The following is a 26,113-nucleotide window of genomic DNA, read 5'->3' as shown; positions in this document are numbered from 1 at the left end:
ACCTGTAATCCCAGCTACTCAGGAGGCTGAGGCAGGAGAATCGCTTGAACCTGGGAGGCAGAGGTTGCAGTGAGCCAAGATTGCACCATTGCACTCCAACCCTGGGCAACAGTATCAGGCTCCATCTCAAAAAGAAAAGGATTTTAGAGATTTCGCCTTCTAAGCAATTGCCTTATTTCTAAGATTAAATTAAAAGAAAGACAAATAATAGTGTCATGGCTAGCCTTAGAAATTCCCTTAACAGGCCAGGCATGATGGCTCACTCCTGTAATCCCAGCACTTTGAGAGACGGAGGTGGGCAGATCATGAGGTCAGGAGTTCAAGACCAGCCTGGCCAACATACTGAAACCCCGTCTTTACCAAAAATACGAAAAATTAGCTGGGCGTGGTGGCAGGCACCTGTAATCACAGCTACTTGGGAGGCTGAGGCAGAAGAATCGCTTGAACCCAGGAGGTGCAGTGAGCCGAGATTGCACCATCGCACTCCAGCTTGAGCAACAGTGTGAGACTCTGTCTCAGAAACCAAAAAAAAAAAAGGAAGAAAATATTTCAGCAAAGCCAACTTAAAAGGAGCGTATATGGCCAATTACTATTTGCGCTGCACTTATGCAAATAAACAGGCCAAGTACAATAATACTAAAACTTATTTTGCAAATAAATTGGTCATAATATGAATAATTCTTGGTATAAATGTTGGACTGGAGAGACAAAAATTATGATTTAGAAGTGTTAAAGCAAACTAAATATGGCCTGAGAAGGACTCTCGACTTCTGTATTTGAGTCCTTGTGGATGAACTGCAACCTAACTTAACAGGTAGACAGGACTGAAAACCTGACCTAGGAGTGTGTGCCTGTAACAATCATTGAGTCTTGGCCAATCCAAGCAGCCGTATTTCAGCTAGTCATGCATTGCTGTGTTCAAACTGTGTTCAAATAAGCCAAACGCCAAGCTGTAACCAATTGAGCTGTTCCTATACCTCACTTCTGAATTCTGTGCTTTAAGAATTTCTACTCAAATAGCTACAAATGTGTAGACCTTTTTTGTCTATAAATTTGTTCTGACCATGAATCACCCCTGGAATCTCTCTGAATGTGCTGTGATTCTGGGGGTTGCCCAATTCACAAATTGTTCATTGCTCGATTAAAACTCCTTTAAATTTAACTCAGCTGAAGTTTTTCTTTTAACAGAAGAAAACTATAGTATACCTATTATTAGAGTCTAGCCTTGTCCATTGTTTTTGAGTTTTTATTTTTAACCTATAATTTGGACTAAATCCTGAATCCTTTCCTGGCTACAACCCTCCAAACTAACGTTTTCAAATTTTTACTCCAATTTTTCTGACTTGGAATCACTAGAAAATCAAACTATGCTTTTCTCGAAGCCCTGCAAACTGAAGTTAGACAAGTTAGTATAAACTTCGGGAGAAATTCCTACGTTAACTCATATATAAGCAGCCTTTGTTCCTGTGGATGCATGGACTACTCAGAAAGTCGACTAGGACACATGATTTGAACTGCAATCCAGAAAAATCTGTCACATTGCCACTGAAATCTGCAGATGCTTCAGGTTCTAAGAAAACTAGTCTACTAGACCATCCCAGACAGAAGCCTTTGTTCTCCTTCCGTTTCCACAGAAACGCCTCTTACTAGAGTTTGCCTTTGTCCTACGTAGAGGCCCAGCGCTGAGAGCTTAGCTGCAGGGCCACCTCCTGGAATGAGACACGGCTATTTAACTCAACTGATGTATTTTCAGGACTCAGAGAATGGTTCAAGAAGATATTGGGATAGATGATAAATTTAAATTCATTCCTTTCTGCTTATCCCAATGTGTTCCTTCCTTCCTTCGCCTATCTCTTATCTAACAACCTCTAACCCAAAGCTGTCGACTTGGCTTTAATGTGAAACTTTCTGAAAGTAAGGTTTCAAAGTGGGGACTGAAGGAAACCAAAATATTTCACCCACAAAAATACTGTTTTGACATAGCTCAAGGTGGCTGTCAGGGCCTGCAAACAGAAGTAACCCTGCAAACTGTCTTTGGTGGAGAGATTTGCATCTGTAGAGAACCCGCACCCATGCAGTCAGGCTTTCTCGGAGGCCCTCCCATGTCCTGATCTAGGAAAGATTAACTGAGAGACTGGCACCTTTAAAGGTCTGAAAGGAACATTTACCATCTATTCTCTGTAAGGGCTGCTACCTGTGACGCTTCATCTACATGACAAGACCACTGCCAGGCCTCTGCTTCTCCCCCAGAACCTGTCTTGACAGGGTAACCTCATTCACCACCATACCTGTTTTTGGTTATGCTGTGAGCCCCTATTTTTTTTTGTAACCTCAAGATGGTATACAAATCCCAGCTACTCAGGAGGCAGAGGCATAAGAACCTGGGAGACGGAGGTTGCAGTGAGCCGAGATTGCACTACTGCACTCCAGTCTGGGTGACAGAGTGATACCCTGTCTAAAATATAATAATAATAGTAATAAAAACTAGTATACAAGCTCCATACACCATTAAGGGGTTGGGGTAATTACTCTGTGATTTTCCCTCCATGTATGTTAATACACTTGTATGCCATTTCTTCTATTAATCTGCCTTTTGTGAGTTGATTTTCAGAGGGTGAAGGAACAACTTTTCTTGGACCCTACAATTAGGACCCATCCTAATGACCTCATTTAATCTCAATTACTTTTTTAAAGACCCTATCTTCAAATATAACAATAGTGACATTCTGAGATATAGGGACTCAAAATTTCAACATATAAATTTTTGGGGAGGACATAATCTAGCCCATAACACACTCTGAATCACATTAGATCATGAAGTGGTACCCACTGGCCAAAGCCACTCACAGACCCACTTACATGCAAGGGCTGGTCAGTGAGTAGGTGCCCCAGGGCTGGCAGCGGCTTCCCGCAGGCACTCCCCTCTGTGCAGCCAGCCAGCTCTGCCCCAGCAGAAATGTGTTCCCTTAAACCTCTTCCTCCTGACTGTCTCAGCTGTCTGTCACGTGCAGATTGTCCACTGCAGGGGCTTTAATGCCCCAGAGGATGCGCACAGAATGCTAAATAAAATAAGTCAGCTCACTACACACATTTCTTTACTTACATCTTGTGATAAAGACCAGACACAAGTTTCCAGTTTTTTCCATTGCATGCATAGACTTTTTTAAAGTTTTAATTATGCACTAAAGTAGCAATTACTGTCCTGGGTGTCATCATCAAAAAGAAGAGTAAATGGTGTGTCTGAAACAGAGAAACCTAGGAAAGTTCAAGATGCTGAAAAAGACCATCCATTAACCCCACACAATAAGCAGGGTAGGTATCTTCCAAATGGCCACCATAATCCCAACCCTTATATTCCAGCCCACAAAAATGTCAGCTTTCCCAGAACTCCAACTTTCCAGATGTCAATGAAACCCTAGCCAATCCTGGGATCAACCATGGAATCGCGTGATGAACTGCAGCTTAAATGCCAGCCGCACGGGCTCAGATACACACACTTCCATTCTAGCTCATGGTTAAATGCCAGCCGCACGGGCTCAGACACGCACACTTCCATTCTAGCTCATGGTTAATAAATGGAGAACAAGTCTTGACATATTCACCGAGCAAGTTGAAGTGGCTGGGGACAACATCCTCTTTACCCTGAAGCTTAGTTTACTAGATGCCACTGTCTGTTCTGTGAACCTCACGGTATCACACGTGAATTGTAACATAGAATGGTCTCAGCAGAAAAAGAGTTCCAACTTAAAAAGATGATTCTCTGTCAACGTGGGGCATTCCCTAATTAATTTCTAGTAGCTGCTTTATCTCAAACTTTAGGACCTCGTTCTAGGGCCTTCTTTCTGGGCAAGATGCTCAGATAATGCTGGGGCCAAGGAAAAGCTCCCCCTTCACCCTCTGAAGGTTTGCTGAAAAATCAACTGACAAAAGGCAGACTAAAGGAGAAAGGCATACCAACGTATTACCATGCACCGGGGTCACGCAAAACGTAAGCACGCAGAGAAGTGGCCGGATGGGTGATGCTTTTCCACCATCTAGAGGTTACAGAAAGAATAAGGGCTTGGATCACAGCAAGACAGGTTATGGGAGGGGGAGAAGAGGAGGCCTGGCCAGCAAAGTGGCCTTGCAAAACAAAATAAATAAATAATAAATAAATAGGCCGGGCATGAGGGCCCATCCCTGCAATACCAGCACTTTGGGAGGCTGAGGTAGGTGGATCATTTGAGGTCAGGATTTCGAGAGCAGCCTGGACAACATGGTGAAAACCTGTCTCTACTAAAAATACAAAAATTAGCTGGGTGTGGTGGTGGGTGGCTGTAATTCCAGCTACTTGGGAAGCTGAGCCCGAGAATCACTTGAACCCAGGAGACAGAGGCTGCAGTGACCCAAGATCTGGATGACAGAGTGAGATCCATCTCAAAAATAAAGAAATAAAATTCTACAGGTAGCAGCCCTCAGAGAGAATAGAGGTAAATGACCCTTTTGGACCTTTAAGATGGCAGACTTTCCTAGATCTGGACAAGTGCGGGGCACAGAGAAAGTCTGTCTGTGTCCATGCAGATTCTCCACAGAGGCTCATCTCCCCACAAGACAGCACTGGAAGTTCATGTCTGTCTGCAGGCTCTCTGAACAGCTGTCCCAAAATATGCCAAACAACTATATCTTGGGGTGAAGTATTTTGATTTCCTTAAAGAGTGAGTGGAACTTTTTCATGTGCCTCACATAGTTTCTGTCCATTTCAGAGGATAAAGGTATGTTAAAACCAAACCAAGGCATTGTTTTTTAAAAACCTGAAAAATGTGTGTCCACACCTTCCCCTGGCTTATAAATGGATTAAAAACAAGTATCTGTACACATGGAGATTTTGCTTCTTTTTATGGAACTAGACTCATTGTACGCACATGTTGATGAAAAAAACAAACTGAAAGATATTTAAAGAGGTTTATTCTGAGCCAATATGAGTGACCAAGGGCTGGGTACAATCTCAAGAGGTCCTGAGAACATGTGCCCAAGGCGGTCAGGTTGCAGCTTAACGTTACACATTTTAGGGAGACAGAAGTTATAAGCAAAGACATAAATCAATACATGTAAGGTATACATTGGTTTGGCCAGAGAAGGTGAAACAGCCCTAAGTGGAGTGGAGTGGGGAGGTGGTGTTACAGGTCATAGGTGGATTCAAAGATTTTCTGATTGGCAGTTGGTTGAAAGAGTTAAGCTTTGTCTAAAGAAGTAAATGCTTGAGTTAAGATGAGGAGGGTTTGGCTGGGCACGATGTGTCAGGCCTGTAATCCCAGCACTTTGGGAGGCCAAGGTGGGTGGATCGCTTGAGCCCAGGAGTTTGAGACAAGCCTGGGCAACATGGCGAAACCCTGTCTCTACTAAGAGTAAAAAAATGAGCCAGGCGCAGTGGTACATGCTTATAGTCCCAGCTACTCTGAAGGCTGAGGCGGGATGCTCATTTGAGCTCAGGAGACAGAGGTTGCAGTGAGCTGAGATTGTGCCACTACACTCCAGCCTGGGCAACAGAGTGCACCCTGTCTCAAAAAAAAAAAAAAAAAAAGTAAGAAGGGCTGTGGAAGCCAAGGTTCTTGTTATGTAAATGAAGCCTCCAGGTAGCAGCCTTAGAAAGAATATAGTGAAGTTTCTTTTCAGACTTCACAGGCATCAGACTCAATTAATCTCTTAGATCTGGGGAAGACCTAGAAAGGGAAGGGAATTATGTACGGATGCAAATTTTACCCTCAAAAGACAGCTTTACAGGTCCATTTCAAAATATGACAAGGAAATATATATTTTAAGGTAAATTTTTTTTTTTTTGAGGCAGTTTTGTTCTTATTGTCCAGGCTGGAGTGCAATGGCGCGGTCTCTGCTTACTGTAACTTCTGTCTCTCGGGTTCAAGGGATCCTCCTTCCTCAGGCTCCTGAGTAGCTGAGATTACAGGTGCCCGCTGCCATGCCCGGCTAATTGTTTTATTTTTAGTAGAGACGGGTTTCACCATGTTGGCCCTGCTGGTCTCAAACTCCTAACCTCAGGTGATCTGCCTGCCTCAGCCTCCCAAGGTGTTGGGATTACAGGCGTGAGCCACCGTGCCTGGCAGAGGTAAAGTATTTTGATTGTCTTCAGGTGGGTCTGCCATCTGTCACGTGATGCCATACCAGAGTCAGGTTGAAATTCAGTGTCTTACTGCCAAAAAGTCTGTTCTGTCACTTTTAGGATCTCTGTTTTAATGTTAATGCCGGTCAGTTCTGCCTCAACTGCAAAACGGAGGGGGTGTCCAAACTTCCTTCCCATCATGGCCTAGATTTCACTTTTTCAGGTTTCTCTGGGATCCCCTTGGCCAAGGGTGGGGGGGTCCATCCGGTTGGTAGAGGGCCTTAGGATTTTATTTTTGGCTTACTCGTATTAATTGGCATCAAGCCTTTTTGCCCTAACATATTTGACTTACTGTACTTCCTACCAATGGAGAGACCAGCCTCCTTCATCTCATTTCTTCTTGCAGATAGATGTAAAACCAAAGAAAATGACCAAGCGAGTCTCAATGAATTTAAAAGTTTGTTTTGCCAAGCTTGACGATACGCTCTGGAAAGGGGAGCAGAATTACAGGAACATCTGCGGTCCATGCTTTTCCCAAAGAGGGTTTGGGCACTTCTGTATTTAAAGGAAAACAGTGGACAGTTGGGGAAAGAGGAAAATTCGAGAGGGGAGTGTATAAGGGTCAAGCAGCTGTATTCTTTTAAGGCTTTGATCAGCTTTCAGTGCACCCAAGTTTTGCATGTGAGAGGGAGGGGATCGAGGATCAGTCAATTAAGTTCAGTGAATTTGCATTTTCACATCAGATAAACATAGAGGGAGCAGTCACACGTGCATTTGTCTCAGGTGAGCAGGCGAATGACTTCTAGACCTACCTTTGTTCCCCACCTGTGAAGATAAGCTGCTGATTTATACTGTCAGGGAGAAATTCAACAGAACCATTTTAGGTTACAGATCTTGAAGTTCACAAGGAATTTTCTTGCAAGTAAATTGTGTGAGAGGCCCCTGGGGAGCCTTTTTTTTTTTTTTTTTCAGACCGAGGTTCACTCTTGTTGCCCAGGCTGGAGTGTAGTGACACCATCTCGGCTCACTGCAACCTCCGCCTCCCAGGTTCAAGCGATCCTCTTGCCTCAGCCTCTCGAGTAGCTGGGTTTACAGGTGCACACCACCACGTCCAGCCAATTTTTGTATTTTTAGTAGAGACAGGGTTTCCCCATGTTGCCGGCTCTCAGATCTCACAGGCCCTCTTAGAACTCTGCCCAGGACAAGGAAGGATTGATGGCCTTGGAAAATGCTAACTTAATGCACTGACAACACCTGATAGCACTCCACTGTTCCTGGAGCATCTCCTCTGTGCCAAGTACCTTATCAGGCATCTAACACGACATAGTGCTGATCCCTTGTGCAACTCCATGAGGTAGGTCCTGTGACTGGTCCTGTAACCAAGTAGCTTCGCTCCAAAATGCATTTTAAACATCTTTTTCTTCTGTCTAGTTTTAGCCTTGAAATATACTTTGAAACTCTTTGTTCCCCTAACTTCCCACCGGACACTCCTTGCACGGTGATAGTTAATCTAATTACGTGCTTGCTTAGAAATTCCAGGGCGTAATCTTGGAATGAACCGGGCATGGAGACCCAGCTACAGAACCCTCCCATCTAGAGGTGACCTCGTGGTGGCTAATTGACAACTCAGCCACTGTCAAGATGGCTCCAGCCTGCGCTCCAGGAGGACTAGATAACCATCAAAACAATACACGTATAGCTGGGCGTGGTGGCTCGTGCCTGTAATCCCAGCTCCTTGGGAGGCTGAGGTAGGAGAATTGCTTGAACCAGGACCCTGGAGGTGGAGGTTGCAGCGAGCTGAGATCCCGCCACTGCACTCCAGCCTGGGCTACAGAGCGAGACTCCATCAAAAAAAAAAAAAAAAAAAGAAACAAGACACATAGATCCATACCCAGCACCATTCCCACATGCTTCTCATACCCAGGTTCCCTTCTTAAACTTCTTACTGAGCCAAAAAATATGACATGGTCTTTCAGAGGCATGAGTCTAAATGTTTCCTGACTGCTAGCACTTGAATGAAGTTGCTTTTTTTCCACCTCACCTTGCTTCTCGTGTGGGGAGCCTGTGAACCTGTCGGTTCCAGTCCCAGTTTGCAAACGAGGACATTGAGATTCAGAGGAGCTGATGACTCCCCAAGGTCAGGTTGCTATGGCAGCACCAGGGCTCAAGTTCAGATCCGTCATCCACCAAACATCAGGCATTACCTGAGTCTAGACAGTTGTGACAGGATTAGAGGAAGAAATTCCGGGCCAGGCGGTAGAGAATACCGTCATTCCCTACCGATAACACACCACACCCTCCAAGTTCAAACGTCAACCTGCATGGTCCCTTGCCCTTCAGGGCCATGCCTCCCAGCACTTCCTCTCCTGACACACCTTTGAGGTTCACCGCTCCCCTGGCGCCGGCCCTCCCTCTCACACATGGGCCACTGTATCAGCCCTAAGTGGGTCTCCCTGGCCGCTAGGTCCTTCTGAAACCCAGCTGGGTGAGTCTTCTCTGAACACCACGTGTGCCCCTTTTCCATTTAGTCCTTCCCAGGCCAGTGCCGCTTCTTCCTGCCGGCTCCTTGGGGCTGTGTTTATGCCTCAGTCCCCCTACAGCCTCTGGCCAGCTACTATTCATAACCTGAATAGAGGAACTGTCAGCTGACCAGACCAATGGAGGGGAGCTGAGTCGCTCTGGAGGCACTAGAAGGGTGTCTGCGAGGCTGTCTGAAGCCTGCAGAACTGACAGCACGTCTGACCTGGGACGCCCCCACCGACACCTTGTCTTCCCTTATGTGGCTCCACTGTGGGGTCGCAGCAAGGATGCCTCCTGGCCTCTGTGCCTCTCCATCACAAAGCCCCTCCATTTGAACCAGCTGGGGAGGAGTTTGCTTTTTGTGACCTAAACACCGTAGACACACACGCCAGGCCTCCTGACATGAGGCCTCGTTCTTAATTGCTAGTTCAAAACTAAACCTCTCTCGCCAGGGGCTGAGAGGAGCAGGGTATGGGGAGTTGGTGTTTAATGGGTGCAGAGCTTCAGTCAGGGAAGATGGGGAAAGTCCTGGAGATGGGTGGTGGTGACAGCTGCACAGCAGTGTGAATGTGCTTAGTGACACTGAGCTGTACACCTTACATGGTTGAAATGGCGAATTGTGTGTATTATAACACAACTGTAGACAGATAGGAGAAGATAGATAGAGAGATAGAGAGATAGATGAAGACAGATGATAGATTGAGAGATGGATAGATGGGTGAATATAGATAGATGACAGATAGATAATACACGAAGATAGATGATAGATAGATGGGTGAAGATAAGTAGATGATAGATAGATAGATAAGGATAGATAAAGACAGATGATAGATGGAGGAATAGATAGATAAATAGATGAAGACATGATAGATTGAGAGATAGATGATAGGTGATAGATGGATAGATGGGGGAATATAGATAGATGACAGATAGATGAAGATAGATGAATATAAGTAGATGATAGAGATAGATGATTGATGAAGATAGATAATAGATACATAGATACATAGACAGATGATTGATAGGTAATAGATCAATAGATAATAGATACACAGATAGACAGATGATAGATTGAGATACATACATACATACATATGTACATAGACAGATGATAGATAGATGGACCCTCACACCTGCCTTCTGGACGCTCTCAGCCTGCCCTTCCCGCACTGCATCCTGTGCTATCTCTCCCCACCTGCCCACAGTCCCCTTCCTCCACACCAGCCCTCTCCATCCCCTGCCCACCCTCTGCACTCAGGGGCCTCCAGCATTTCCTGTCCACTTTGAAGTCACATATTCCACTCCAACTACTAAAATCCCCACGCTCCTCTCAGCCCCAGTCTAAGACAGAGCTCCACGAAGCACTCCTGCCTGGCACCATCACGAAGGATGCCTTCCCCTCACTTAGAGCCCCCTCAGCCCTGCTGCAGAGCCTCTTCCACACCTGCACACACTTGCCTGTGGCCCATCTTGGTTTCATGTGTGTCTGTGTGTCTGGATAACACTCCAGGGACAGTGTGAGCTCTCTGAGGACAAGGATTCCTTCCCGAACAACCCACAAGCACCTCTTGCTGAGTGTCTGTGTGTTTCCAGCTCTGGGAAACCCAAGTCATGCTCTCTGTCCACAAGAAGGTTTTATTTATAACATAAAATGTGCCGTTTTAACCATGTTTAAGGTTGTGGTTCTATGGTATAAGTATTTCACATTTTTGTGCAACCGTTGTACAACATTCATCTCCATGGATTTTTTTAATCTTCTCAAACTGAAATTCTGCACCCATTAGCCAATAATTCCCTATTCTGTCCTCCCCAGCCCCTGGCAACCACCATTTTATTTCCTGTCTGTATGAATTTTACTATTCTAGGTATCTAAACAAGTGGAATCATACAGTATCTGTCCTCTTGTGACTGGCTTATTTCACGTAGCATAATGTCAAGGTCCGTGTTGCAGCAGGTATCAGGATTTCCGTCCTTTTTAAGGCTGAATTCGATTCTGTTGTATGGATACATCACATTTTGTTGAGCCATTCACCTGTTGATGCATACTTGGGTGGTTTCCACCTTCTCCCGTTATGAATACTAATGCTATCCACATAGGCATAAAGTATCTGTTAGTCTCTGCTTTCAATTCTTTGGGGTAAATACTTAGAAGTGTAATGCTGGATCATTCAGTGATTGGCTTTTGGAGACCAAGAAGCTTCTAACAAACTCAGGAGACAGAACCAATACACACAAGACCACCTGAGACCGAAGAGCAGAAGGAGGTTTCTGTTCAGGCCAGAACCTGGAAAGCCTGACTCCACCACCAAGGATGATCTTAACTCACACCTTAAACCTGACTGAGCCTACCTATAAAAGTGAGGTCTGGGGAATACATCCTCTTTTCCTGTTCTAAGATCTACATTGCCTTTGCTTTGAGTAGTTCTAAAATCAGCATTGGTTATTTTAATTTCAGCATGTTTCTCCTTAATAGAACATAAAAGGATAGTGCATTCTGTTTACATCTGGTGGAGCCTTGGACTCCAAACGCAGCACCACATAGGCAAAAACGGATAATAGAATAGGTACTCGTCACTTTAATTTTCCCTTATTCGGTTGTGTGGTAATGACTATACAAATGCAATTAAAGTCAAGAAAAGATCGCCATCACAGCATAACCTAACCTGAACAGACATTTCACCAAAGAAGAGATTGCAAATATGCAATGAAATGTTGCTCAACTTCGTTAGCCGTTAGGGAAATGCGAATTAAAGCCACAATGAGACATCTGACACATCTCTCGTACCTATTAGAGCAGCTGGAACAAACAAAAGTAGTGATGGTCCCAAACACTGGCAAGGAGGCAGACAAGCTGCATCTCTCGGACATTGCACGTGGGGCTGCAAAGCGGTACAGCCACTCTGGAAAACAGTTTTGCAATTTCTTAGGAAACTAAACATATACTTATCTCATGGTGCAGCACCTGCCCCTCAGCATTTATTCCAGAGAAGCAGAAACTCGTGTCCATGCAAAACCTACACGCAAATATTTGCAGCAGCTCTATTTGCAAGAACCAAGTCTGAAAACCATCCAAATGTCCTTGGGAGATGCATGGTTAAACTGTGGCACATCCGCACTGTGGCATACGACCGAGCAGTCAAAAGGAATGCAGTGCTGACACATGCAGTAACTGGGGCAGATCTCACGGGCTTTATGCTGATGAAACAGCCGATCTCAGAAGGTTCCATGCCATGTGATCCCATTCATATAATATTCTTGAAACTACATCATTGTAAAGATGGAGAAAAACTAGTGTTTGCCAGGGAACGGGGATGCAGGGGGGAATGTGTGTGTGCAGTGTCATATGACTGTAAAGAGGCAGTGTGCCCAGGAATCCCATTACTGAGTACCCAAAGGATTATACATCATTCTACTATAAAGACACATGCACATGTATGTTTATTGCAGCACTATTTACAATAGCAAAGACTTGGAACCAACCGAAATGCCCATCAATGATAGACTGGATAAAGAAAATGGGGCACATATACAGCATGGAATACTATGCAGCCATAAAAAAATGATGAGTTCATGTCCTTTGCAGGGACATGGATGAAGCTGGAAACCTCATTCTCAGCAAACTAACACAGGAACAGAAAACCAAATACCACATGTTCTCACTCATAAGAAGGAGTTGAACAATGAGAACACATGGACACAGGGAGGGGAACATCACACCCTGGGGCCTGTTGTGGGGAGGGGGGGCAGGGGAGAGAGAGCATTAGGACAAATACCTAATGCATGCAGGGCTTAAAACCTAGATGACGGGTTGATGAGTTCAGCAAACCATCATGGCACATGTACACCTATGCAACAAACCTACACATTCTATGCATGTATCCCAGAACTTAAAGCAAAAAAAAATTTTTTTAAGTTTCCACAGATACACACAAAAATGAGGTAGTGTGAGAGTGATGTTGTGCAGATAGAACAGGTGGATTTTGGGTTGTGATGGAAACTGCACATGGAACAAAACTGCATGGAATTATACACACACACACACAAATGAGTGCAGGGGAAAGCTGGGGACTCTACCGACGGTCTGTAGACCAGTCAGCAGTGTTATACCTGTGTCTGTTTCCTGGCCCTGTACCATTGTTATGTAAGCTGCTGCTCTTGGGGAAAGTCGGGGAAGGGTACACAGGCCTTTGAATTTGAAACTCCTGTGGGTCTATCATTATTCCAAAATAACAAGTTTAAAGTGTTTTTTTTTTTTTTCTGAAAAAAAAAATCTAGAAGTGATTTGGCTAGATAATCAAGACTCTCCAAAGTATACATATATATACACACACACACATATATATACGTATGTATATATATATACATATATATGTGTATATATGTGTGTGTGTATGTATGTGTATATATATACGTATATATGTGTATATATATGTGTGTGTGTGTATGTATGTGTATATATATACGTATATATGTGTATATATATGTGTGTGTGTGTGTGTGTGTATATATATATACTGAAGATCCTTTGAAGGATCACATACATATATATATATACTGAGGATCCATATATATGAAGATCCTTTGAGGTAGCAATGATGTCCTGAAAGGGGCCTCTTTGCCAGGCTTTTAGAGGAGAGGCCACTCTTCATGTGAGCTCAGCTGTGGGTCATCAATGGCCACTCTGGGCTGCTCCAAAGTCTTCCCACTAGAAATGGGGACTTTCTACCTCCCAATTCTAATATTAGTAGGAATTGTGAATAGGCCTTGGGAAGCTGAGGAGAAAAGAAAGGCAATACGTGGAGATGTGGGGCTGGGTATATGCCTGCGTATGTGTGTGCGTGTGTGTGTGTGTGCACGTGCGCACATGTGCACATGTGCCCATATGTGCAAGTAATGGGGGCAGTGGTTGCTTTTGCTTCAAATAACATTGCCAGCTGTTTATTTTCCCTAGAGTTGGCTCCAGGTAGATCACAGTGCTGCTTGGGCTTACCCAACTTAGATTAGTTCCAAAGCTATGGGCTGTCCTCTCACCCACTGGTCTTAAAGGGATCTGAGGATGGAGTAAGGGTGGATCCATACTAGTCTTTGGTAACCCATAATTTAGGTGTGTGCGTTGTCATAAGGGAGCATTCCTGGTAAGTTGGAAAGTTGGGTTTCAGAGTCACATTCAACCAGACTTGAATTCTATCCCATATGTTAACCCATAACTGTGGGACCCGGAGCATGTGATATAACTTTCCCCACTGGAGCATTAGAATAGTTGTGATCATAGCTCATATTTATCCAGCTTTTTCTGTGTGTCAGGCACTGTGCAAAGTGCTTACCTACCTTGGAATTTTCTTGGAGAACTAAATGAGCTTATGAATCTTAAATTGCCTGGCCAAATACCTGTATCAAAAAGGTAATTAATAAACTTTGCACTTAAATAACTATTATTCCTATTATCATATTGTCCAAGAGGAAAAAGAAACCCAGTTCTCAAAGAGTTCAAAGAACTCTGAAAATCTCAGCAAACGCTCATTTTCAAATGTTGAAACAAGGCTCCTTCTGCTATGATATTTCTATCCATTAAGTGTGCTCTGCACTAGACATTAGTCATGATCCCTGAAAATTTCAGCACAAAGAATCCATGTGTTTGCTGGCACGTATCTCGAAGTTGGATTTCTTCTCAAGATACTCTAAAGATTAAGTGCAACTCTTAGCATCAGCAACTTGGAAAACACAGCTATTTCCTTTCGTCTAACTATGCGATGATGCATCAGCCAAAGTAAATACCAGGAACATAGTTAGGTAAGAATGCGAGGAACATCAGTGAGATGTAGTCTTGAAATAAATTAAATTCCTCAAGAAGGGTTTGGCTGAATTGTGGGGTAAAATGCGAAACACGACCTGACTTTGATGTATAATCCTTGACATAAGACAGGTAATTATCTAGAGGAATTTTGTAACAGATGGCTGTTAAATTAGGATTTTAATCCTCTTAAGCAGATTTAGTAACTATAAACCCAGGGTGGGCTGACTGCTACAGGCAAACGATTTGTCCTTGCTTTTAACCTGAAGTTTCTGCTTCAAACATTGAGGGTAGTGTTTTGGTCATGGTGGTGATGGTGATGGCGATATTGGTGATGATAGTGGTGTGGTGGTGGTGACGGTGGTGGTGACGGTGATGATTGCAATGATGGTGGTAATGGTGGTGGTGATAGGGATGATGGTGACGATGGTAGGATTGTGATGTGGTAGTGGTGATGGTATTGTGGTGGTAGTGGTGGTGCTAGTGGTGATGATAGTGGTGGTGATGATGTCAGTAATAGTTACGATGTTAGTGGTGGCAGTGGTGGTGGTGAAGGTAGTATTGTGGTGGTGATGATGGTGGTGGTGGTGGTGGTGATGATGCTGATGATAGCGTTGTCATGGTGATGGTGGGGATGGTAGTGATTGTGATGGTGATGGCAATGGTGATGGTGGTAGTGGTGGTGGTGGTGGTGGTGCTAATGGTTGTGTTGTTGGCGGTGCTGGCAGTGAAGGTAGTATTGTGCTGGTGATAGTCATGATGGTGCAGGTAGAGGTAGCGGTGCTGTGTATACATGTGTTATTTATAATCAGCCCCTTGGAATGAGAAAAACATGCCTAATCCTCATTACAAAGGACAGTAATAGACAACTACATAGAGTATCAACTTAAGCAGGCAAAATCCGGACCTTTTCAAGCAGGTCTTCTCCCTGAGATATTCCACCCTTTCCCTACGTCTCCTGCCTTCTTCCCTCAAACTCTTAGTCTTTGAATTACCACATTCGATTTTGTATTTCAGTTTTTATGAAACTCAGCATATGTTTTCAAAGCCAATTGTGGCCAACTTGACTTGAGTTTGACTATTTCCCAATCTGGAGAGAAAGAAGATAAATGGCACCATCACATAAGGGCCTCTGTTTTCCAGGGGTTATGTGTCACTTTCCCCTGCAAAGGAGCAGGCGTGGCCTTTTGGAAGAATATTTGACATCAAACACATCTGTTTGAAGTTATTTTGAACATAGACGTTCCAAACCCTAAGTAAAATGGAAAAACTATTTTGTGTGGTTTTCAAAGCAAGTAAAGTGACCAAAAGCACTTACGTTTCTTAAGCCCAGAGCAACCACTAGGGCTTTCAATCTTTCATTGAGTCTTTTCCAAATCAGTTACTTCTGGAATTTGGTCTCTTTAATCTTCTTCCTCAGCTTTTCTCTCGGTGTAGTTGGAGGTCTATAAAGTCGCCCCAAACCTCTGCACCCAACTAAATTTATTGGTAAGTACGTGCCTCCTAATTTTTTTTAAGTTACATTTTAGGCCTTTGGGCCCAAAGAAAAAATACCTGGAAAGCAGGTAAGTCTCAGAATTTATTGAGCAGCCTAAAAAACAGTTCAAATGAGCTTCATTTCTGAGCCGAGGTTGTCATTAGCCAATGTTAAGCCTCAAAAATATATATAAATTCCAATAGTTCAGAGTGTAAGTTTATTGAAGTTTAGGGATCAAATGCTTAAAAGAGACTTAGAACTGCAACTGATTATCCCACTCCATTTTTAGGAAAGACAAAAAATAAAATCAGAAGAAAATTAGCTAATGTTGGGGATTTTGTGAAAAGAATTTACAAGAAAATAGAAATAATCTTCCAGGGAATTCTCTGGTCTGTACATGACAAGCACAATCCCTCGTGCCTTGTGTTCCTCTATTATCAGGGCTTTAAGAAGAAAGCTGCTCTCCAAACAGGAATCACTGAGGTCTCACAAAACCTTCAACTGTGAGAAGCAACGTCTATGACTATGTAGCAAATCCATCTTCAATCATTCATTTAATAAATGACTATTGAATGCCTATTGTGTTCTAGGGCCAGAGCTAGGGGTCAGGATAGAGTGATCCTTTTCTTCACAGAGCTGGCTCCCAGGGAGGTTTTGGTAGGCTCTCTCTTCTGCCTTGAGTTCTGGTCCTGAGCTGCTCAAAGCTGGAATCGTTACCTCCTACATGTGCCCCTGCCTTTGTCTTGCATGTAACAGAAACTCATTAGAAGTAGCTTCAGAAAAATATAGTTTAGCACAAGGATACAGAGGGAACCCCGCAGAACCCAAGGACAAGAAGGGTAGTCAAGCCCCACACGAGATGAGAAGCAGGAAACAGAAACCATCTACAACCAGGGCAGTCAGCTTCCCCACTCCCATCTCTGGCATCCCATAGTTTTTGTCCCGCTTCTCTTTATGTCTCTGCGCCCCAGTCTCTCTCTGTCTCCTTACTAGTTGGCCTAGGCTGCCATTACAAAATACCAAGACTAGGGGGCTTATATTTTCTCATAGTCCTGGAGGCTGGAAGTCCAAGATCAAGATATTGGCAGGGGTGGATTCGCTGAGGCCACCCTCTTTGGCTTATAGATGGCCACCTCCTTGCTGTGTCCTCAGATGCCATGTCCCTCCTTGGTATGTCTCTCTCTCTCTCTCTCTCTTTTTTTTTTTTTTTTTTTTTTTTTTGAGACAGGGTCTCACTCTGTCACCCAGGCTGGAGTCCCATGGTGCAACCTCAGCTCAATGCAACCTCTGCCCTAGGCTCAGGTGATCCTCCCACCTGAGCCTCCCAAGTAGCTGGGACCACAGCCATGCACCACCACACTAGGCTGATTTTTTAATATTTTTTGTAGAGATGGGATTTCACCACATTGCCCAGGCTGGTCTCAAACTTCTGGACCTAAACAATCTTCCTGCCTCAGCCTCCCAAAGTACTTGGATTATAGGTGTAAGCCACCTTACCCAGCCAGTATCTCTCTTCCTTTAGACACACAGCTCTTTTGGGTCAAGCCCCACCCTTATGACTGGATTTAACTTTAATTATCTCTTTAAAGGCCCAATCTCTACCCACAGATACATTGGAGATTAAAGTTTCTACATGTGAATTTGAGGAAAACAAAATTCAGTCCCTGATCATGTCTCAGTCTGTCTCTGACTTTCTCTGTGTGTCTGTCTGTCTCTCTTTCTTTCTCTCTCTGGGCCATTTTTCTGTACTGGTCAATGCAGAGGGAAAAAGACAGCTTCTGCTCTGTTCCTGAAATTTGTGTCCTCCCGGTACAAGCTTTAACCAAGTCTGCTTAGTGATTCCAGTTTCAATTTCAAATTCTTAGGAGAGTAATCATACTGGCATAGTCCAGCTCTGGAGCTATGGAGCACTGCCCAACTGAATGACCTTAATCAGGAGGGTCACAGCCTGGTACAAACACAGTCACAGGGGCCTATTCACATGGCTAGGGCATGAGAGTGCTGAGGAGTGGCTTTATAGAAAAATCACCCAAATTCTTTGATACAGAAGAACTTTGGAAATATTATACCAGTCTAACTTCCCAGCCTCCCTCTGCATTCCCTGACCTGATGCTAATCTTCCGGCCACTCTGAGAAAAGTCACATGCTCCCATTGCTCCTCACATGGTCCCACTTACCCATCTTCTGAGCCCCTGGTGAGCCCATCTTCCCAGACTCAGCTGAGGAATTGTTCCTCTAATGAAGTCTTCCAGAATGTTCCAGGTAATTCTGGAACATTATGAAACTCAGCATATGTTTTCACATGTTGGTGGTGAAGGTAGTATGTTAACATGATTGTATTTCTTTCCCATTAGCTTATATATCTTATGTAGTTGATTGGTTCACATTATTAGTGGTAGCTATGTCTCATAAAGTCACTTCAAACACTGAATTAGCAGAATTAGCAAATATAGAAGCACTGCTCCTAGGGGAACTGCAGGGTTAGGTTCCTACAAGCTCTTGGCCACAACATTTTCATCAGCTGATCAATATATAACCTTGTCTTATCTGTGTTTCTGTTTCAGGATACCTTATTTAATATATATTGTTGATTCATTAACATTGAACTTACAGCCAATAGTACCACAGTTCTGAACAATGAAGCATCTGAATAATGCTTCTGTCACACACATATTGCCTCCCTGAAAAAACCACAGCTTTCTTGTTCTCAGAAATGCTAGCTAGCACTCAGCACAATGCCTGGAGGCCATCTTAAACAGCAACATTACCAACAAAAGCACAAAAATGTAAAAAACACAGCACTAGGTAGATTGCAAGAAGAATACTAACAGTATAAAGAGGCAGAGAATCACCTTGTTCCACCTTAGCTAGGTACCCATGTGTTCAGAGAGTCCATTTTTACATCACTCTGCACATGCACACGTCCACAAATGACCACAAAACTGCTGAAAGTATTGATTTTGGGGTTGCAAATAAATTTTTGCCAGTGGGTAAATTTATAAATACAAAATTCACAAATAATAAGAAATGAATAATCTAAAAATAACCTAAAATAATATATTATAAAATATATAATAGATGCCAGGGATGGAGAGTGTAGCTCAGAGTAAATTAATCAACATTCTCATCCTCAGGTTAACAGTTCAGACGAGAGCATATGACTCAATTTGGGCCAACATGTTAATAAGAAATCCAAATTAAAATGACATAAACAGTAAAGAAACTTGATTTGTCTCACACCAAAAATCTACATCTAGGTCAATTTCAGAGATGCTTAATTCTGCAATTCAGGGATGTTATTAAGGACCCAATTTCCTTTCAACTTTCAATTCTGTCATCTTCATGTTCTTAGCAAGTTGGGGTTTATCAAATGTGAACTGAACAATATCAAGCAGAAAGAAAAAAATCATTTCTTTCTCTTTTACTTTTTTTTTACAAGTGAAGAAGTGTTTCCTACAAATCCCTCCACAAATTTCTACTCTGTTCACTCTGCATTGGCCAGAATTGCATTACATGGTCATGACTAAATCATGGCTTGGGTCAATGACGATTTTTTCCACGGAGCTGGGACCTACACCCCTGCAGCACAGAGAACGTGCGAAGCTGAGCCAAATCAAAGTCTTTTAGCAAGGATGAAAAGGAGGATCAGCTTTTGTGCAGGAACCAACAATGTCTGTGACTCTGCGTGATACCATTAAATATTACTCCAGGCTGAAACTGCTCATACCTCTTATCTTTAAATCATTTTATGTAATTGCATGAGTTGGTGTGTGACAAGGCTTTGAAAAGTTGATGTGCGCATTAGTAGGCGTTTTCATCAGGCGGATGTTAGAGGTGGGGGGAGGGGTATTGCAGGCCTAAGGGACAGTTTGTGCAAAGGTACAGAGACTTAAAACAGAAAAGCATATTCAAGGAAAATTTCAAGCTCTAAAGGTTGGCATACGTGCCTGGGGTAAAGAATTCAAGTGGAGCGCAGAGATGGAAGTGGCCAGAGACATAGGCAGGGCTAAATCACAGAAATCTCTGGGCACTCTTCTAAGCAATTGAGACTTCATCCCCTCGGCATAAGGGTGCCATGCTGGATGAGCATTTTAGAAAAATGATGCTGGCAGCGATGTGGAAGAGAAGTATGCCTGGAGGCTGGAAGATGAGAGGGGAAGGTCGGAGGTAAGAGGATGAGGAATGCAGGTAGAGGCGCAGATAGATTTGAGGGCTGTCTAGTAGGTGGAAGTGACAGAACTTGATGGAGGATGAAATAGAATGACCTGGAGCTGTCTGACATGGGAAGCAGATTTTTTTTTACAAAAGGAGAAGTGAGATTTTGTTTTAATCTATTTTTGTTCTAGTAAATTGGACTAAAAGCAGTGGTTTGAGCCTGTGCTCCAGTGAAAGATTTTATCATGACTGGCAGAGTTGGCCTTAACATCACTGGACTCGGTACAAAACTCTTGAAAAAATTGTGAAGTTTAACTCTCAGTGTCTCCAATGGTACCTTCCAGTGCTGTGCTATTCTCACCTTGAGGAGGCCCGTATACAATCAGCAATTACTATTTTTTAGCATTTACTCTGTTCCCACATCTTACAGTGTGGCACTTAACACACAAAACCAAGTCTCTCCGGTTGAGAATTGTGGTAGATTGTCTGCAAAGATGGTAGGCAAAGTTCCTCCTGTCTCTGAATGTGCACACATACACTTCTCTCATCAAGAGGCGGCACCTATTTTCCCCTTCCAGGATTATGGCATTAGGACTCACTATGATGAACAGAATGCAGCAGCCTGGACCGTAAGAAGCATGCAGCTTCCATGCTTGCTGTCTTCAAGTCCTGGGCTATCATATTAAGAAGTTCAAGGGCCAGATGTCATGGCTCACACCTGCAAGATCACCTGAGGTCAGGAGTTCAAGACCAGCCTGGTCAACATGGTGAAACCGTCTCTACTGAAAATACAAAAATTAGCTGGGTGTGGTGGTGTACGCCTATAATAGCCTATAATCCCTCCCAAATAGCCTATAATCCCAGTTATCTGGGAGGCTGAGGCAGGAGAATTGCTTGAACCTGGGAGGTGGAGGCTGCAGTGAGCCGAGATCGTGCCACTGCATTCTAGCCTGGGCAAGAAGAACAAGACTCCATCTCAAAAAAAAAAAAAAAAGTTCAAGGACCCTGCCAAAGAGATCTCATGGAGAGAGAAGATCAGCCAAGGAGAACAGACTGAAATTGTTCCAACTGTCCCATCCGAGGTGCCAGCCATGTAGGTGAGGCTAACTTGAATCATCCAGCTCCAGTCAAGCCTTCAGATGACTGTGCTTCATGAATGACCTCAGGGGAGACAGTGGAAGTACTACCTGGGTCTCAGCTGAGCTGGTATCATATTGCAGAATTGTAGGCAAATAAATCATTATTTTAAGTAATTTAATGTTGGAGTGGTTTATTATAGAATGATAAATACCTGGCCAAGAAAATTAACTTTCAATGTGGTAAAGTTTAGATTTTAAAAACTAAATGCAAACTTAGTTGCTTTTTTTCCTAAATAAAATCAGGAGGGCAAGACCTATTAGAAATGAACTAGTCGATCAGCCTACACTAATCTATTTAGTACCTACTGTATGCCAAACATGAGATGGTTGTTCTAAAACACAAAAAGCAGAAGGCATGGAGCTTACAACTTAGTGAATGAAGGAGACCGTATTTATACAAAAACACAGCACACAACATAATAATAGGTAATGGTGAAATCTAGGCATCAGGGCAGTTGAATGTGGTGTATATTTCAGGCAGATGCATCACAGTGTTCCGGGTAGATGGTTGTTACTGGGCAAAAGGGCTTTCTGCCCGATGTGCTAGACGTCAGTACTATGACACTTAGCTCTTGAGAAAAGATTCTGTGAGTCAACTAACAAGGAGACAGGAGTCCAACTCAAATTTGTATCTCTGTGCTGACGTCAAGGCAGTTATTTTATTAGAAAAAGCTTAGGGAGTGGTTTCTGGGATTAGTAGGTGATTGGTGGAAGGAAAGAGGAGGTCTGAACGTCCTCAGGTATGCACAGTTATCTCTTCCTGCGTCCAAATTGGCACATACAAATTCGAGGGGAGTTTGTATGAGATGTACAGTGGAAATTTGGGCTGTTAGGTCAGGAAGTTCATTCTGCACAGACTCCAGTTGGCTATATTGGTTCCAACCAACTTCAGCTGGTTTTGTTATCTCACAAGTGGAGGGAAGCCAGGCACAGTGGCTCACCTTTGTAATCCCAGCACTCTGGGAGGTCGAGGTGGGTGGGTCACTTGAGGTCAGGAGTTCAAGACCTGCCTGGCCAACATGGTGAAACCCCATTTCTACTAAAAAATACAAAAAATTAGCTGGGCGTGGTGGAGTGTGCTTGTAATCCCAGTTACTTGGGAGGCGGAGGTGGATAATTGCTTGAACCTGGGAGGCAGAGGTTGCAGTGAGCTGAGGTTGAGCCACTGCACTGCAGCCTTGGCAACAGAGTGAAACTCTGTCTCAAAACAAAACAAAACAAAAAAACAAAAGTGGAAGGAATTTCAGTGTGTCAGCGTGTTTTTTTCTTATTTGCTATCCTGTAAACTCAAAAATGTGTTAGTCATTTTTGTTGTTGTTGTTGTTGTTGTTTTACCCTATGGGAGCAGTTTCTAGGTAATCAAGGAAGTCTCTAATCTATTAGAGAGTTAAAGGGCAGGCCTACTGGGCTCCATTTATTTAAAGCACACAATAGTCAGGTCTGGACTCTGCCACCCTTTATAAATGGGACCAGTCTGAGACTTCTGTTGATTCCAATAGAAGTGACTTAGAGACAGGACTTGGAAGGGCCTTAACATTTTTCCCTGGCAATTTTTTCTTCTGCATATGAACTTATATAAGATTTAGGATTCCCAGAAATAGGTTTAAGCTTGAAGAAATTAAGTCCATAAGTGGGCCAGGCATGGTGGCTCATCCCTGTAATCCCAGCATTTTGGGAGTACGGGGCAGGTAGATCACCTGAGGTCAGGAGTTTGAGACCACGCTGGCCAACATGGCAAAATCTTGTTTCTACTAAAAACACAAAAATTAGCTGGACATGGATGGGCATATGCCTGTAGTCCCAGCTACTCGGGAGGCTGAGGCAGGAGGATCGCTTAAACCTGGGAGGCACAGGTTACAGGGAGCTGAGATCGTGCCCCTGCACTCCAGACTGGGTAACAGAGCGAGACTCTGTCTTAAAAAAAAAAAAAGAAAGAAAGAAAGAAAGAAATTGAGTCCATAAGTAACCTATAAATAGAGTCACAGTTCCAGAAAGTGGGCCAAGGAGCGTGAACAAATGTGTCTCATCAAATCGAGCCTCTGCCCCATTTCAAAGCTTTCGTATGAAGCTACAGTGATCAAGGCAGCATAGAACTGATGTTGGGATTCACATGGATCAACGGAACAGAATGCAAAGGCAAGAAATACAACTTTACGTTTCCAGACAATGTTGCTGAAGTAACTCGGTGATGAAAGGGTAGCTTTTCAGCAAATGGTGCTGGGACAATGAGATATCCACGTGCAAAAACACCAACAAAAAACGTGTACCCTCACCTCACATCATACACAAAACACTCAAAATGGAACATCAACTTTTGTGTGTGTGTGATGGAGTCTCATTCTCTCTCTCAGGATGGAATGCAGTGGCACAATCTCAGCTCGCTGCAACCTCCACCTCCCAGTTCAAGCAATTCTCCTGCCTCAGTCTCTCAAGTAGCTGGGATTATAGGCATGCACTACCACCCCCAGCTAATTTTTTTGTATTTTTAGTAGACATGAGTTTCCACCATGTTGGCCAGGTTGGTCTCAAACTCCTGACCTCAGGTCATCCACCCGCCTCAGCCTCCCAAAGTGCTGGGATTCCAGGTGTGAGCCACTGCGCCCAGCTGACTCTTAGCAATTTTGAAATATATACTACATTATTATTACCTATACTCACCATGCTGTGCAACATATCTCAAACAAAAACCCTTATTCCTCGTAAGATTTTATATCTTTTGACCATTATTTCCCCATTCCCCACAAAATCCAGTTTTTAAATGGGTGAATTATTTCAATTGGTATTTCACCAGAGAAGAAATGTGAATGGCTAATAAACACGCGAGAAGCACTGCAAACCCGCTAGAATGGCTGTAATCCGAAAAGGAGAGACGATACCAACGACCTATACACTCTAACGCAGATGAGTCTCAGAAACACTAAGCTAACAGAGAAGAGCCAGACAGAAAAGACTATGTGTTATGTGATTCTGTTTATATGAAATGTCCAGAAACGGCCTATCTGCAGATTCAGAAACATTAACAGTTGCCCAGGACTGCGGTAGAAGCCAGGACTGCAAATGAGCACAAGAGAAATTTCTGGAGTGATGAAAACATCCTAAAACTAGATTGCAGTGATAGCTCCACAACTTTATAAATTTGCTAAAAAAAATTATTTAATCATGGCCAGGCATGGTGGCTCAGGCCTATAAACCCAGCACTTTGGGAGGCTGAGGCGGGCAGATCACGAAGTCAGGAGTTTGAGACCAGCCTGATCAACATGGTGAAACTCGGTCTCTACTAAAAATACAAAAATTAGCTGGGCATGGTGGTGTGCGCCTGTAGTCCCAGCTACTGAGGAGGCTGAGGCAGGAGAATGGCTTGAACTGGGGAGGCGGAGGTTGCAGTGAGCCGAGATCACGCCGCTGCACTCCAGCCTGGGTGACAGAGCTAGACTCCATCTTAAAAAAAATCATTGAATTGTACACTTGTACAGACAGTTCTCAACTTACAATGGTTCACTTTATGATTTTTTTGGCTTGAGGACGGCTCAAAGGCAATACGCATTCAGTAGAAATCATGCTTTGCGTGCCCATACAGCCCTTCTGTTTTTCAGTTTCAGCACAGTATTCAATAAGTTACATGAGATATGCAGGACTTTATAATAAAATAGGCTTTGTGTTGGATGACTTTGCCCAACTGTAGGTTAATGTAAGTGTTCCGAGCATGTTTAAGGTAGGCTGGACGGAGGTAGGTTCGGTATATTGAATATATTTTCAACCTAATGATACTTTCAACTTACAATGGGTCTATCAGGACATAGCCTCATTATAAATTGAGGATTGTCTTTAATGTGTGGATTTTTATGGTGAGTTATATTTCTTTTTTTCTTTTTTTTTTTTTTTTTGAGACAGAGTTTCGCTCTTGTTACCCAGGCTGGAGTGCAATGGCTCTATCTCGGCTCACCGCAACCTCTGCCTCCTGGGTTCAGGCAATTCTCCTGCCTCAGCCTCCTGAGTAGCTGGGACTACAGGCACGCACCACCGTGCCCAGCTAATTTTTTGTATTTTTAGTAGATACGGGGTTTCACCATGTTGACCAGGATGGTCTCAATCTCTTGACCTTGTGATCCACCCACCTCGGCCTCCCAAAGTGCTGGGATTACAGGCTTGAGCCACCGTGTGAGTTATATTTCAGTAAAGCTGTTTTTTAAAAACAGGAAAAATGAATGATGAGGAAAACACTTGTGAGCCATGAGCGCATGACTGATGAGCCAGCTCCTGTGAACAGTGCACTGTGAAGCATTCAGCTAGGTATGAATCACAGCGATGATGATGATGATGGTGATGATGGTGATGATGATTCAGGGTGTGGTGTTTGCAGAAAATAACACAAGGAATGGACTAATTTAGGTGACGTTAACAGCTGAAGGAATTTGGGTTTGATATAAAGGACATGAAAAGCTTACAAAAGGTTTTAATGGTTGTTAAATTCTACAAAGTTTAAAACACTAGTGCCTATTCTGGAAAAGAGAAAGCTATGGAGACAGAAGAAAAGCCCAGTGGTTGCCAGGGATCAAGGGGAGGGCGGGATGAACAGGCAAAACACCGAGGATTTTTATGGCAGTGAGACTACTCTGCCAGAGGGTATATATCATACATGTGTCCAAACTCACAGATGTCTAACAGGAGTGAACCCCAACCCTCTGAACTCTGGGTATAAACAGTGTATCACTGTAGGGTCACCAGTTGTAACAGATGTGCCACTGTCCTGGGGGATATCTATAGTGAGGGAGGCTGGGCATGCGTGGGAACAGGCAGCCTATGGGAACTTTCTGTGCCTGCCACTCAATTTTGTTGTGAACCTGAAACTGCCCTAAAAACATAAGATTTATTTAAAAAATAAAATATAGATGGAATAAATACCTAAATCTCAATGCTGTCATCCTGCCCCTGAATGG

Source organism: Aotus nancymaae, unplaced genomic scaffold (assembly GCF_030222135.1).
Source record: "Aotus nancymaae isolate 86718 unplaced genomic scaffold, 86718_ANA_hifiasm-v0.15.2.pri h1tg000098l, whole genome shotgun sequence".
Classification (NCBI taxonomy): domain Eukaryota; kingdom Metazoa; phylum Chordata; class Mammalia; order Primates; family Aotidae; genus Aotus; species Aotus nancymaae.
This window is presented reverse-complemented; position numbering follows the sequence as displayed.